Raw genomic sequence first — 12,822 nt, 5'->3', positions numbered from 1 at the left:
CATGTATATATGGTGTACTCGAATTCAGGTGATTATGTATATATTTCATGAATCAATCGATTCATTTCATCGATTATTTCATGAGGGAGGCGTTCTGTAACCGTACAACAGGGTTACAGATTCCATTCAGTATTTATTATTATTATTATTATTATTATCATTATTATTATTATTAACCCGATTCATTAGATTTTATATTCTGTTTCGCATCACTTAGACTGTAATAATTAGGTATCACGTATATTATTGTATTTAATCATAGGTTAAGTGAAATTTGTTTGTAATTATTCTGTATTGTAGTAAGTGAGATTTGTTGGTTTCACATTGTCATGCTGTGGCTTGTAACTCTGGCTAGATGAGCTGGCATAGTATTTTGCAATCGAGGCTATGTTTAACTGTGCAAGTAGATTTCCCGGTGACGCATTCAGCATAGTCATCCTCCATCCGCTTGGGCACGCTTAGACAACACTTGACGGATGACATCAGTGCGTGGGCACGTGATTGCGACCAAGTGTCAGTATTCGCCAGCTACTGTATGTGGAAGTGGAAGGGATGAACAGTGAGTAGGGAGAGGAGTCGTCATCGCGAGGTGATATAAGTTGATGCAACGGTGGGGAGAGGTATTCAGATCATATTATTCAGTTCATATTATTCAGATCATATCGTTCAGATCATATTGTGCAGATCATATGAAACAGTCAGATGTATCAAATGGAAGAAGTGGTCTTAGTGTGATGGTCAGAGCTAAGCGTTGTGTTTGAATAAGTAATAATCGAGGAGGTCTACAAGTGGTGGTTGTATCCGAGCAGAGACGGGTACTATGCAGATAAAGAAACATCATCTTCTTGTGAGGATGGACTTCTCAAGATGTTTCAATAATATTTTCCAATTTCTTATAATAATTGAGTGGACGTAATTACATTAGAGCTCCCTACACGCGTACATGGTATGTAGGCCAACTCCTTGTTATATAAGAAGATAACAGCAGACGGCTCCCGACTTCAGCTCAGAGGTTTTCCCAAGAATTTCAAGTTCAACAGCGGTGTATGCCGACATCAGGTAATTAAAGCATCAGACATGTTATGCATTCATAACATGAAGAAGAATGTAATCAGCGGCGATATCACATCTCACTTCAAGTTCATGCCAATAGATTTTTTTGTTTAGATTAAACTTTCCTTTTATTAGTACCGCAAATCTCACGATATATTTCTTTTGTTAAATTAAAAGACGTCAATGATTGTTCATTGTGACGTAAATTATAGTCATAAACTCAGTTTTATTTTAATTATAATAAGTGATTCCAGTTCCATGTACAATCCTCAATTGTGGAAATGCAACAGTAATTTAATATTTTCCTGATCCATATCCCTGTATATTGCCAAATATGTGAGTTTATCACCTCACGCCTTGAGATAATTGATATAAGAGGTATGCTCTACCGAATTTTGTTGTTTTTCTTAAAAAAGCAACTGGCGCTCAAACAAATGTTATTTATATTGTGTGGTAGATATGAAGGTATAAGAGTAGTGGTTGGAGTAGCAACAACGTAAGCAAGTGACGAAGAATCCATAAACGACCCAAGAGACAAATCTCATGCTGATTGCTAATAGGTAGGCTAAGGAAGGTAGGTATCCTTTATGGACCTTAAAGGGTTCAATACAGACTCTTGTTTGCAGAGAAAGGGTAGAGTACGAAAAAAACGATATCACATGTCTGATCTGGCAACGTTTACCTCTCTAGTCCATCTACCGACCAACCTCCTGATTGTTATTACAACGTTCAACCGCCTCAGCCTGGGAGTTACCAGTTATCTGAGCTCCAATCAACCACCAGGGAAGACCTAAAACACCAGGGAAGAAGTTCACCAGCTGAACATTTTAATCCTGAAGATGATGGCTTGGATTCTCTCTCTGTTCTAGCTCATTTTATTCAATGTAAATGTTTGTGTTAATTTCGCCTCTTGACCCAGTCCCGAACTCACACATGCCTCGTTTTATATTGTTTGAGTTTTTCAAATGATTTCTCAGCTCATATATTGATAGTTCGCAAACAAATTCCACATCTTCGCGTTCTGCCGTGATTGAACCACGAGTGATAAACATATGACCAACGAGGAAACTTGTTCCCTGTGAACAGCAGAAGGTCGTGAGTCTCTGTGTAGAGTAAAGGCGGCCATACACGGGCGGGGTTTCCTCAAGATTCGGCCTGAACAGTCCAATCCTTGAGGAATTACGCAACGTGTGTGGTGGCGTCTTGAGGCCGCGCTGGGTGCGAGAGATCCAAAAATCCCGAACAAAATTCCATTCATCTCCTCTTTGAGGCCAAGCAGGCCGGATTTTCCCAGTCTCTTGCAGAGTGTATGTGTTAAGGAAGTCGTAGCGCATTATACCAGGTTCCCTAAGTTGAAGGCTGGAGCAGTCATGCTGATGGTGATGAAAGTTGTTTTAAGAAGAGGGATATCAATGTTATCGGAACCCTACTGAGCACTACTTCCTTGTATAAGAACATCAATCATGCCAATATCTGCACTGTGCAAACATCATATACCAGGTGAATGCATAAGTTTTTGCCGGTTTTTGTGGTAAAGAAAACACGTAATTTTCAAGGGAAATTCTGTTTTTGTTTATTCAAAATATAATAGTGTAGTCGCTGTGAGTCGGGTTGGTTGTGACCAAGAAGTTAGGCTACACTCGGATGCTTAGGTTCATAACTTTATGAATGAGACCACGGATGGTAAATTTCAGGATTATATCGATGGCTTACTTCTGAAACCTCGTATGTCTCAATGCTCTTCCTATCCATTACTATCCTTAAGCCTGGTCACGTCTCCCAGCCACGTATAGATATGCAGTCCATCAGAGCAATGTTCGTTGTATTAATTTTCCTATGCAAGTGTGTAAAGGAAAATGAACCTTAAAAAAATGTTAATTCGCCATGCAGACAACATCCCTACAATACGGTATGGTAAGATCAGTCTTAAGGAATATAATGGGTACATAGAGCATTGGGACATACTAGGTTTTAGAAGTAAGCCGTCGATATGAGATATTTGGGAACATTTTCCGATACTTTTATTGTCGCATTGACAATGATAAATATTAAATTTTGCTTCCACTTGACGAGCCATTACTGCCATGCTCGGGACCCAGGATATTTATGATGATGATGCTTGTTGTTTAAAGGGGCCTAACATCTAAGGTCATCGACCCCTAATGGTACGAAATAGACGGCACGAGATGATAATTAAAAATTAAAATATATCCACTGACTAGAGTTTAAAATGAATGGTGATAAAAATGATTATGAGATCAAAACAATCAGTGGATCTAATTCGCAATGCCTTATGTTCTAATAAAAGTATAGAAAATAGAGGGGATAATGGAATAATGCATTGCCTGGAAATACATATATATGTATATATGTATATCGTCGCTGGAAAGATTGTATTCCACAAATCTCTTCCTATCAATTATTTTCCTTAAGACTGGTCACGCCTCCCAGCCACATATGCATACGCAGTCCATCAGAACAATGTCCGTTGTGTTCGTTTTCCTATGTCGACGATTAAACGAAAATGAACCTTACATGCATTGTACACTAGGAGTGCGTAAATACGTAATGCAAACGTACATTCCTACAGTACGGTACTGTAAGGTTCATTTTCCTTTACACATGGGCATAGGAAAATGAACACAACAAAATTTGTTCTGATGGACTGCATATCCATACGTGGCTGGGAGGCGTGACCAGTCTTAAGGAGAATAATTGATAGGAAGAGCTTTGTGGAATACAACGTTTTACCTTTCCAGCGACGATATATAATTCATGTCAGAAATTGTCCGCCTCCGTAGCGTAACGGTTAGTGCTATTAGCTACCGTCCTCGGGGGCGCGGGTTCGATTCCCGGTACTGCCAGAAATTTAAGAATGGCAGGAGGGCTGGTACGTGGTCGAAATGGTACATGCAGCTCACCTCCAATGGGGGTGTGCCTGAAATGAGCTGCACCGCTTCAGGATGAGGACACGAGTTTACTTTACTATGTCAGAAATTAAAATAACACATTAAAATACGCAAACGCGAACTAACACAGAGTCAAAGGGATAAATGAGCAGTTAACACAAATACACTAAGACAAAGTACATTATTAAACGCGCTAGAAAAAGACAACTATCAATCATAAAAAGGATGACGAGGACTGCTGACTGCCCGTCATCGCGCAGGATGAGGGAGATGATACTCGTGAGTTTTAGAATACGGCGCAGACCAACCATGTCCACGCACTCCGTAAGGATGTATACCACTTTAAGATGATCGCCGCAAGTACACACCGGAGGGGGTTCTCCTTTCAATAGATGGGAGTGCGTTGGGACACCGTGCCGATCCGAAGACGACGTAATACCACTGCTTCCCTCTGAGAAGCCCGAAGGGAAGTCCTCCATACCTTCGTTGTAACTTTTATCGCTCTCAGCTTATTTGGAAGAGGAGTGGCCTGCCACTCCATCTCCCAATGGGACATAACCAGATGCCGTCAGCTGAGAGCAAATATCACTTGCTGGAACCTTGTGAGGCAACGGGTGCAGTGTTACTGTCTCTTTGGCAGCCTTATCTGCTAACTCGTTTCCCTCTACACCCATGTGGCTTGGGAGCTACAGAAACGTGATCCTGGTGCCGGCATCCGAACACCCGGCCAGCAGGTCCTGGATCCGCTGCAGGGAAACAGGTATCAATAGACTGGAGCGTTCTCAAGGAGTCAGTACACAGAAGAAATTGTCGGTGCTCGTCGGACAGTGTGTACCGCAGAGCTTCACAGATGGCATAGAGCTCCGCTGTGTACACGCTACAAGTTTCCGGGAGGGAAAAAAGAAATCGATCAGTATCGACAACGAACGCACAGCCCACTTTCGTGTCTGTTCTCAAGCCATCCGTGTAAATGACGACTGAATCTAGATACCGGCCATCAACGGACAGGAAGAGACTCCCGATAAATCGAAGGGTCCGTGTTTTCCTTCTGGCCAGTGTGCAGATCCAAGATTATTTCAGAACGTTGTACTACCCACGGAAGTACCCCACTTGGTTGTCTGACAAGACAAGGAACCGAAGGTACGTGAAACAAACTCTGAGTGCTATCCAAGCGTATTCCAACCGGCCGCGTTGCTCGAGGACAAGCAGCGTACAGCCAACGGTTTCCATTGTTAAATACGCAAGGATAGCTTGGGTGAAGTGGCATCTGTCGCAAAGTTGCAGCATACGATAGAATCATTTGCTGGCGCCTCAGGTGTAAAGGCGGCACACCAGACTCAGCGAGCAGGCTAGCAATGGGGCTTGTACGAAAATCCCCCGTCGCCAACCTAACCCCACTGCTGTGGTGGATACTGTTCAGCTTTGCAAGGACGCTTGGTCTTGCAGAGCCATATGCTGAACTGCCGTAGTCAATCCGGGATAAAATATGTGCCCTATAGAATCGTAGGAGCACCGTGCGGTCAGCACCCCAATTAGTGCTGCTAAGAAACTTCAAGATATTCTGCTTCTTAGGGCATTGCACTTTTAACTGCCGCACATGTGGCCCCCACGACAACTTGCTATCGAAAAGGAGTCCAAGAAATCGGTAAGTGTTAACAACGCGAAGAACATATTTCCTAAATAAAGCTCAGGTTGGGATGAAGAGTACGGAGCCGACAAAGGTGGACAACAGAGGACTTTGCGGTGGAAAACCGAAAGCCATGTTATAAGGCCCACTGTTCCATTCTCCTAATAGCTTGTTGTAATTGTCGCTCTTCGATTGCAATATTACGCGAGCTATAGTGGAAAGCAAAATCATCCACATATACTGACGGTATTACTGCTGAACCAGCAGCAGCGACAATACCGTTTATGGCAATCGCAAACAGAATGACACTAAAGGCCGATCCCTGTGAGACTCCATTTTCCTGAAAGTAGTATTGCGAATATTCCCTTCAGACTCGCACACGAATTATATGGAGGGACAAAAAAATTCGCAATAAATACCGGCAAGTTACCTCGCAATTTCCATTGATGCAGGACTGAAAGGATTCCATTTAGCCATGTGGTGTCATAGGCCTTTTCTAATTCAAAGAAAACAGCCACCAAATGCTGTCTGCGGAGAAATGCATCCTGGACATATCTCTCCAGGCGTACTAGGTCGTCAGCGAGCGGTTCGAGAACCACATTGGTACTCGGACGAAAGTCCGCGTTTCTCCAGACACCAACCAAGTCGGCGATTTACCATCCTCTCAAATAGCTTACACAAGCAGTTTGTGAGACAAATAGGTCTATAGCTTCCTGTATACTTGGGATTTTGTCAGGCTTGAGAACAGGAATGACTATGCCCTCTCGCCACTGAGACGGAAACTCACCCTTTATCCAAATTCGGTTGAACACTCGACGGGGATATAAGAGACTATCCTCACAAGGTGTTTCAACATCTGGTTATGGACATTGTCTGGCCCGGGGGACGTGTCCTTGCAAAGCACAAAGGCGCTGCGGAGTTCCCACTCCGTAAAGGGCACATTATAGTCCTCCGAAGCTTGAGTGGCAAAACTTAGGTGATGACGTTCTGCCTCCGGCTTCAGAGCGAGGAAATTACGATGGTAATTCCCGGAGCCAGACACATCCGGGAAATGGCTGGCTAGATGGTTAGCAATCGAGAGGGGTTCAGTGACGATACTGCCTGAAATGGAAATTCCCGGTACAGAAGATGAACATTGGATACCCGAAATATGACGAAGTTTAATCCACACATGGGATGATGGAGTATGTGACGTTATAGACGACACATATCTCTCCCACGAAGCTTTCTTCCTTTGGCGAATAAGAACGCGCGCCTTAACGCGGAGTTGTTTAAATGTTACCAAGTTGGCCACAGTAGGCTGCCTACGATAACCTTTATGAGCGCAACGGCGTTCTGTGATAGCTGCTGCAATTTCTTCGTACCACCAAGGAACGAGTTTTCGGCGAGGGGTCCCTGAGAAGGAGGGAATGTACTCCTCAGCTGCAGCAAGGATAACTCGTCTTATATAAGTTATATTGCCGTCTACAGTCCACCTGGACTCGTCGTTAAAGATAGCGAGTGATCTGAACTTTGGCCAATCAGCATGCTTAAGAATCCATGGAGGAGGAGCCTGAACTGATGTCTGTTTCAACAAAGTAAGAATAATGGGAAAATGGTCACTGTCACAGAGATCATCGTGTGTATTCCACCGAAACAGCGGAACCAACGCTCGGCTGCATAGGCTTAAGTCTATGCGAGAGTACGTGCCGAGACGAACACTGAAATGAGTTGGTTCCCCTGTGTTCAAAATACTTAAATCCAGCTCTGTTACTAATGTTTCCAACTCCCTTCACCTGGGACAAGGCGTTTCAGAGCCCCATATGGGGCGATGAGCGTTAAAATACCCCAATAAAAGGAAGTGAGAAGGAAGCTGATCTATTAGATCAGTGACATCATTTATGTTAAGGTGCTGGCCTAGTGGAAAATATACGTTACACACTGTTGTTATGACAGGCAGCGGTATCCGCACCGCAACAGCTTCCAGTGGGGTTCTTAGATCAACCTCTTCGCTATAGGTATCAGAACGAACAAAGTTACCCATGCCACCGGACGCACGGTAAGCATAAAATCGTTCTGTCGAGTATAGTCTTAAATGTTTCATTTACTAATGAGTTGACGCAGCTCAGCAAGATGAATTTCACAACCGTTACAATTCCACTGCAACAGTGCAATAGTGTGGACTATAAAAAGAGTGTTAGGTTGTGGGCGACAAGATGCTCGTAAATCTAAACACTATCAGCATCTACATCCGAGCTTTTACTCTTTGCGACTTTGCGACTCTGAGGAGTAACACTCGCATTGGGCGCAGCGATCATCACTGGTAACGATGTCGTTAAAGGCGAATCTGGGAGACTCTGAGATATCATGCTGTAGTCGAGTGCATGGCAGGTGTATTCGTGGAATTAAACTTACGGCACGCTTCCCGGTAGGAAAGATCATCCAGAGTCCTGATCTTCTGGATCTTCTCCTCAATCAGATATGTCGGACAGTTCCGACCCCGAGGAGAATGAAGACCAGAGTAGTTAGTGCACTTGTACGGAGTTCTGGACTCCTCCGCGCCGTGAGCTACTTGTCCACATATACCACACACAGGCTGATTCGAACAACGAAATACCATATGTCCGAATCTCTGGCATTGATAGCATCGCATAGGAGGCGGGATGTACGGCCTCAAATCGCAACGATAAGTTGTTACCTTGACTTTATCTGGTAACACTGACAACATGAAAGAGACAATGAAGGCACCAGTGGCAACGTCTTCGTCGATGACCTTGCGCGACGGTTCTTCATGTCTTCCATCAACTCGTCGTTAGTGTTCAAAATAAGGCCGCGGTGAAAGATGACTCTGCGAACCATATTCAAGGATTTGTTCACCTCCACTTTGACGGGGATTTCGCCAAAGTGGTCGCACTTAAGCAAGTGATCGGCTTGGAGTGCTCTACGAGTCTTCGAAAGCAAACTGCCGTTGCGCATTTTCTTGAGATCTTCAAGTTCGCCGTAGACGCCTTTAATGTGTGTACTAAAAAGGATTGATTCTACCAGCTTAAAATCATGCCCATCGGTTCTGGTAGCAACCAGAAACCTAGGGAAGCTGGATCCCATTCCTTCACGCTGCGCATATTCCCAGGGAGTTGAACCTCTCAAGGAAGCAAAAGTTAAAGACTTCGGTGGGGGACTACCTTGAGATGGGCGACTTCGTTTCGAAACCATGCCCGAAATCATCCTCCCCGAATGCCACCCATTCCCATCAGTGGTCTCTGTAGCCGAACCAAGCTGCAAAGGCAATACCCACATGGTCATAGCCGGTACTGCCCGGGGTCCGATGTTGGACGACGCCTAATACGGGATGACTGAGGCAATGAACACTAGGGCTCCCTTCCTCCAGTCGCCCGCAATAGCATATATCCCATAGCGTGTAGAGAGCACTAAATATAGAGAAAAAATAATAAATAATAAATAATAATATGACCTGGCATTCGGCTGTGCGGGGACCTGTGTTTTCAGGCGGATACTACTGCAAGCGTACATGACGCTCCCTCCAGCAAAATTCCTGGGTGGTCAAATGCGGGCTTTTGGGGGTAACCGCACATGTAAAAGGCCCATCTCCGAGCAGCACGCACATCAAAAATTTTGAAATGTCTACAACTAAACCTCAAAAAGCAATAAAAATTAAAGAGGGGACCATGGCCACATTACACTTTTAGTCGCCTTCTACGACAGGCATGGATTACCTGTGAATGTATTCATCCCCCCATCCATCCACAGGAGGTCCAGCACATTGTAACCGCAATCCATGTCCGCGCCTAGGTCGCCCCTTTTAGTCGCCTCTTACGACATGCAGGGTATACCGCGGGTGTATTATACATGTGCGCTCCCCACCCGCGGGGTGTTTCTGGATATCTAGACTAGGGTCTGTCCGTCTACATTGTCCCTTTTTTTTGTTACGTTAACATTTCTAGGATACAATTACGTACTATCTTATATGTAAATACCCGGAGGTAACTCACCTAAGGTAACGAGGAGGCGACCACAAGAGAGGGTGTGCTCGAACCTGCATCTCCTCAAATGGTTTCAGGTTTACGTGTTTAAGCACATTGGTCATAGGTTCGATCCATACGGATCTGGTGTTTTGCCAATTCAAGTTTACGTGTACAAGCATACTTGTCCCTGTTCGACCTCATATAATTTTATTCTCACCATCCATGTGGTAAGATGGTGAAAACACAAATTGTATTTCTTTTTCAGGTGTGTTAAGTGTAATTTTGAAATTTTGCCATTAACTAATTTTGCCAAATTACTTCAATAAAAATCCAACAATTCCATTATATTTTTTGTAAATAGTTAATCATGCCCATAGTAATCAATTCCTTCATTTCCTAGTCTGTTTTGAAGTCTTTCAGTTGAGTGTCTACGGATGAGCGCTTCCCCCTACTTAACTTGACATGTCCGGTTACTTGAGCGCCTTATTTGAATACAAATGTTTGTTAGACATTTACTAAGGAACCGATCACCCCTGAGATAAAAGCTAGTATAGGACTCAGAGGTTGAGCGGTTGCAGTAGGAAATCGCTACGGAGTGGATATAAATACTATATCCTTTCCGATTATTTTAGTTTTCCTTAAGTACCATACATCGTCGCTCCTATGCCAAAACCACGAATGTGACAATGCACTTCCTATCCCTTATGCATAATGCATAATCATTCATATATGAATCTTACAATTTTCTAGCTTGCTGCTATAACCTGTTACTGTAATTTTACCGCACCCATGGTACTGCTTCAACTGTACAGCCAAAGCAACACATATACCAGAGGCTCCTTGTTTTTCTTTACATAAAAGACGACAAAACAGTCCTACAATCAGAGGTACTCCTTCCACCCCGTCAACATCCACGCATAGCAACCACCGTTTATTTTACGTGGGACCCCCCATCACATTACCATCACAGTAATGATCGGTATTTGAATGTTAAAAGCTTAGCGAAAAAGTGGAAATATCGTATATATTCCATTGTGGCAGACCATATCACACACGAGTGTTATGTTATTGGCCCCACTTAAGAATTGTTGGTAATTCTAAGTCACTGAACGTAATTTGATAATTAAAGCTTGAAATGTTCGTCATCAAACGGAAAAGAAACATAATTCATGAAGTAAAGGGTTAAGTACCAAACATCGTGGCTCCTATGCCAAAACCACGAATGCGACAATGCTCTTCCTATCCATTATTTCCCTTAAGTCTGTTCACACCTCCCAGCCACATATGAAATGCAGTCCATCAGAACAAATTTCGTTGAGTTCATTTTCCTATGCTCGCGTGTAAAGGAAAATGAACCTTACAGTACCGTGCTGTAGGACTGTATGTTTGCATGACATATTCACCCACTCCTAGAGTATGATGTATTCAAGGTTCATTTTCCTTCACACACGCGCATAGGAAATTGAACTCAACGAAAATTGGTCTGATGGACTGCATATCAATATGTGGCTGGGAGGCGTGACCAGTCCTAAGAGAAATACTGCATAGGAAGAGAATTTCACATTCGTGGATTTGGCAAAGGAGCGACAACATGTGAAATTAATTTATGATATCATTAAAATTAACCACTCGATAATTTACCAAAAGAAGCAAACTGGCTTGGAATTTTACATCACTGTTATTCTTTAAATCAAAGCGCAAGCGGTCGACTGTTTAATTTGGAAACGGAACCATTTGAATGCGATTTTCCATCTAAAAATTCCCAAATCTTGATCTGGATTCAAAACTTATCAAACATGCAAGAACCTAACGACAATATTACTGTGCCAACATGCACATAAAAGTAAAATAAGTGCAGAATTTCCCTTATAAAAGCTCTTCCCAGTACAAAGCTTTTTAGTCATAGTCGTGAATTTCGTAGGTCAGTCATGTGCACCATAATACCTTAAATTCCTTAAAAAGGCACTTCCTTCAAAAATAAGCAAATTTCGGTTTGTTTCCGCCATTTTTAGAAGACAAGCGAGCTCAGCCCGAAATCTTTGTTTTAGTGTACTTTAACGGGACACAATTAACGACAAATACCATTGCATCAAAGAAACTAAAAGTTAAGGTTATCTTATCTGTGGCCAATGTATTATTAGACTATATCGCGGGTTAAGAAACAATACCACGTATCTGACAATGCTTTTCCAACCCATTATTTTCTTTAGATTGGTCACGCCTCCCAGCCACAATTCGTCGTAATTCTGGCAAAAGTTCACATCCCAGAATGTTCTTCCTGTCCATTATTTTCCTTAAGACTTGTCACGTCACCCGGCCACATATGAGTATGCAGTCCATCAGAACAATTTTCGATGTGTTCCCTTTCGTATGCCAACGTGTAAAGGAAATTTAAAATCCATGTGCTTTTGACAAGTTCTAACCACGTGAGCTTGGATTTTGAACTTCGCGTGCTGACGAAGCATACCACGTGACCGTGACGTCATGACCGCGTGCTCTTGTTTGTAATCAAAGCCACGTGCTTTTTTGACCGCTGTCAAGGTGAGAGCTGTCATCTTGACGGACCCTAACCTCACTTTTAAGGATAATAGAGCATCGCTAACCTCACTGCCGCCATCTTCACGGCGCTAAACCTCATTGCTGCCAACTTATGCACGTCGTGGCGTGGAATTTAAAATCCACGTGCTTTTTGACACTTGTCCAGATAATAGCTGCTACCTTTAAACAACAGAACTTCGCTAACCTCACTGCTGCCATCTTCACGGGGCTAAACCTCACTGTTGGCACCTTGGTTATTCGCTTTTGTGTTAGTTTACTGTTAATCGTTAAGCTGTTCGCATCATCGAAGTAGGGAGTAACAAGTGTCTAGTCGACTTAACTTGTATCTTTTAAAGAAGAATCTGTTAGCAGAAGATATAGTCCGTCGTGGAAAAACCTATTTCTAGCTATATTTGCAAAGAGTGTGGAAAAACATTTTTCGGAGGCTATCACAAGAGACGTCAAGAGATATCATGTAGGACAATTTTTCAATGCAAACATTGTAGAAGAGAGTTCAAGAACGCATACAATGCTCAACGTCACGAAGCCACGTGTAATGTAGCTTCATCGAGAAGACAATACAAAGAGCTCAACCGTAGTCAAGCAAACACTGATTTTTTTTTAAATTACACCTCTGCGCGAGATTTTTTATTCTCCGTTGTTGTCTAGGCCTGCTGCAAGTTCTGTTACTAAGCACACATTTCGAGATAAAGAGAGGCAAGGTCTTGATTAT

Source organism: Anabrus simplex, chromosome 2, assembly GCF_040414725.1.
Source record: "Anabrus simplex isolate iqAnaSimp1 chromosome 2, ASM4041472v1, whole genome shotgun sequence".
Taxonomy (NCBI): Eukaryota; Metazoa; Arthropoda; class Insecta; order Orthoptera; family Tettigoniidae; genus Anabrus; species Anabrus simplex.
The sequence above is the reverse complement of the archived record's forward strand: the minus strand, read 5'-3'. Positions refer to the sequence as shown.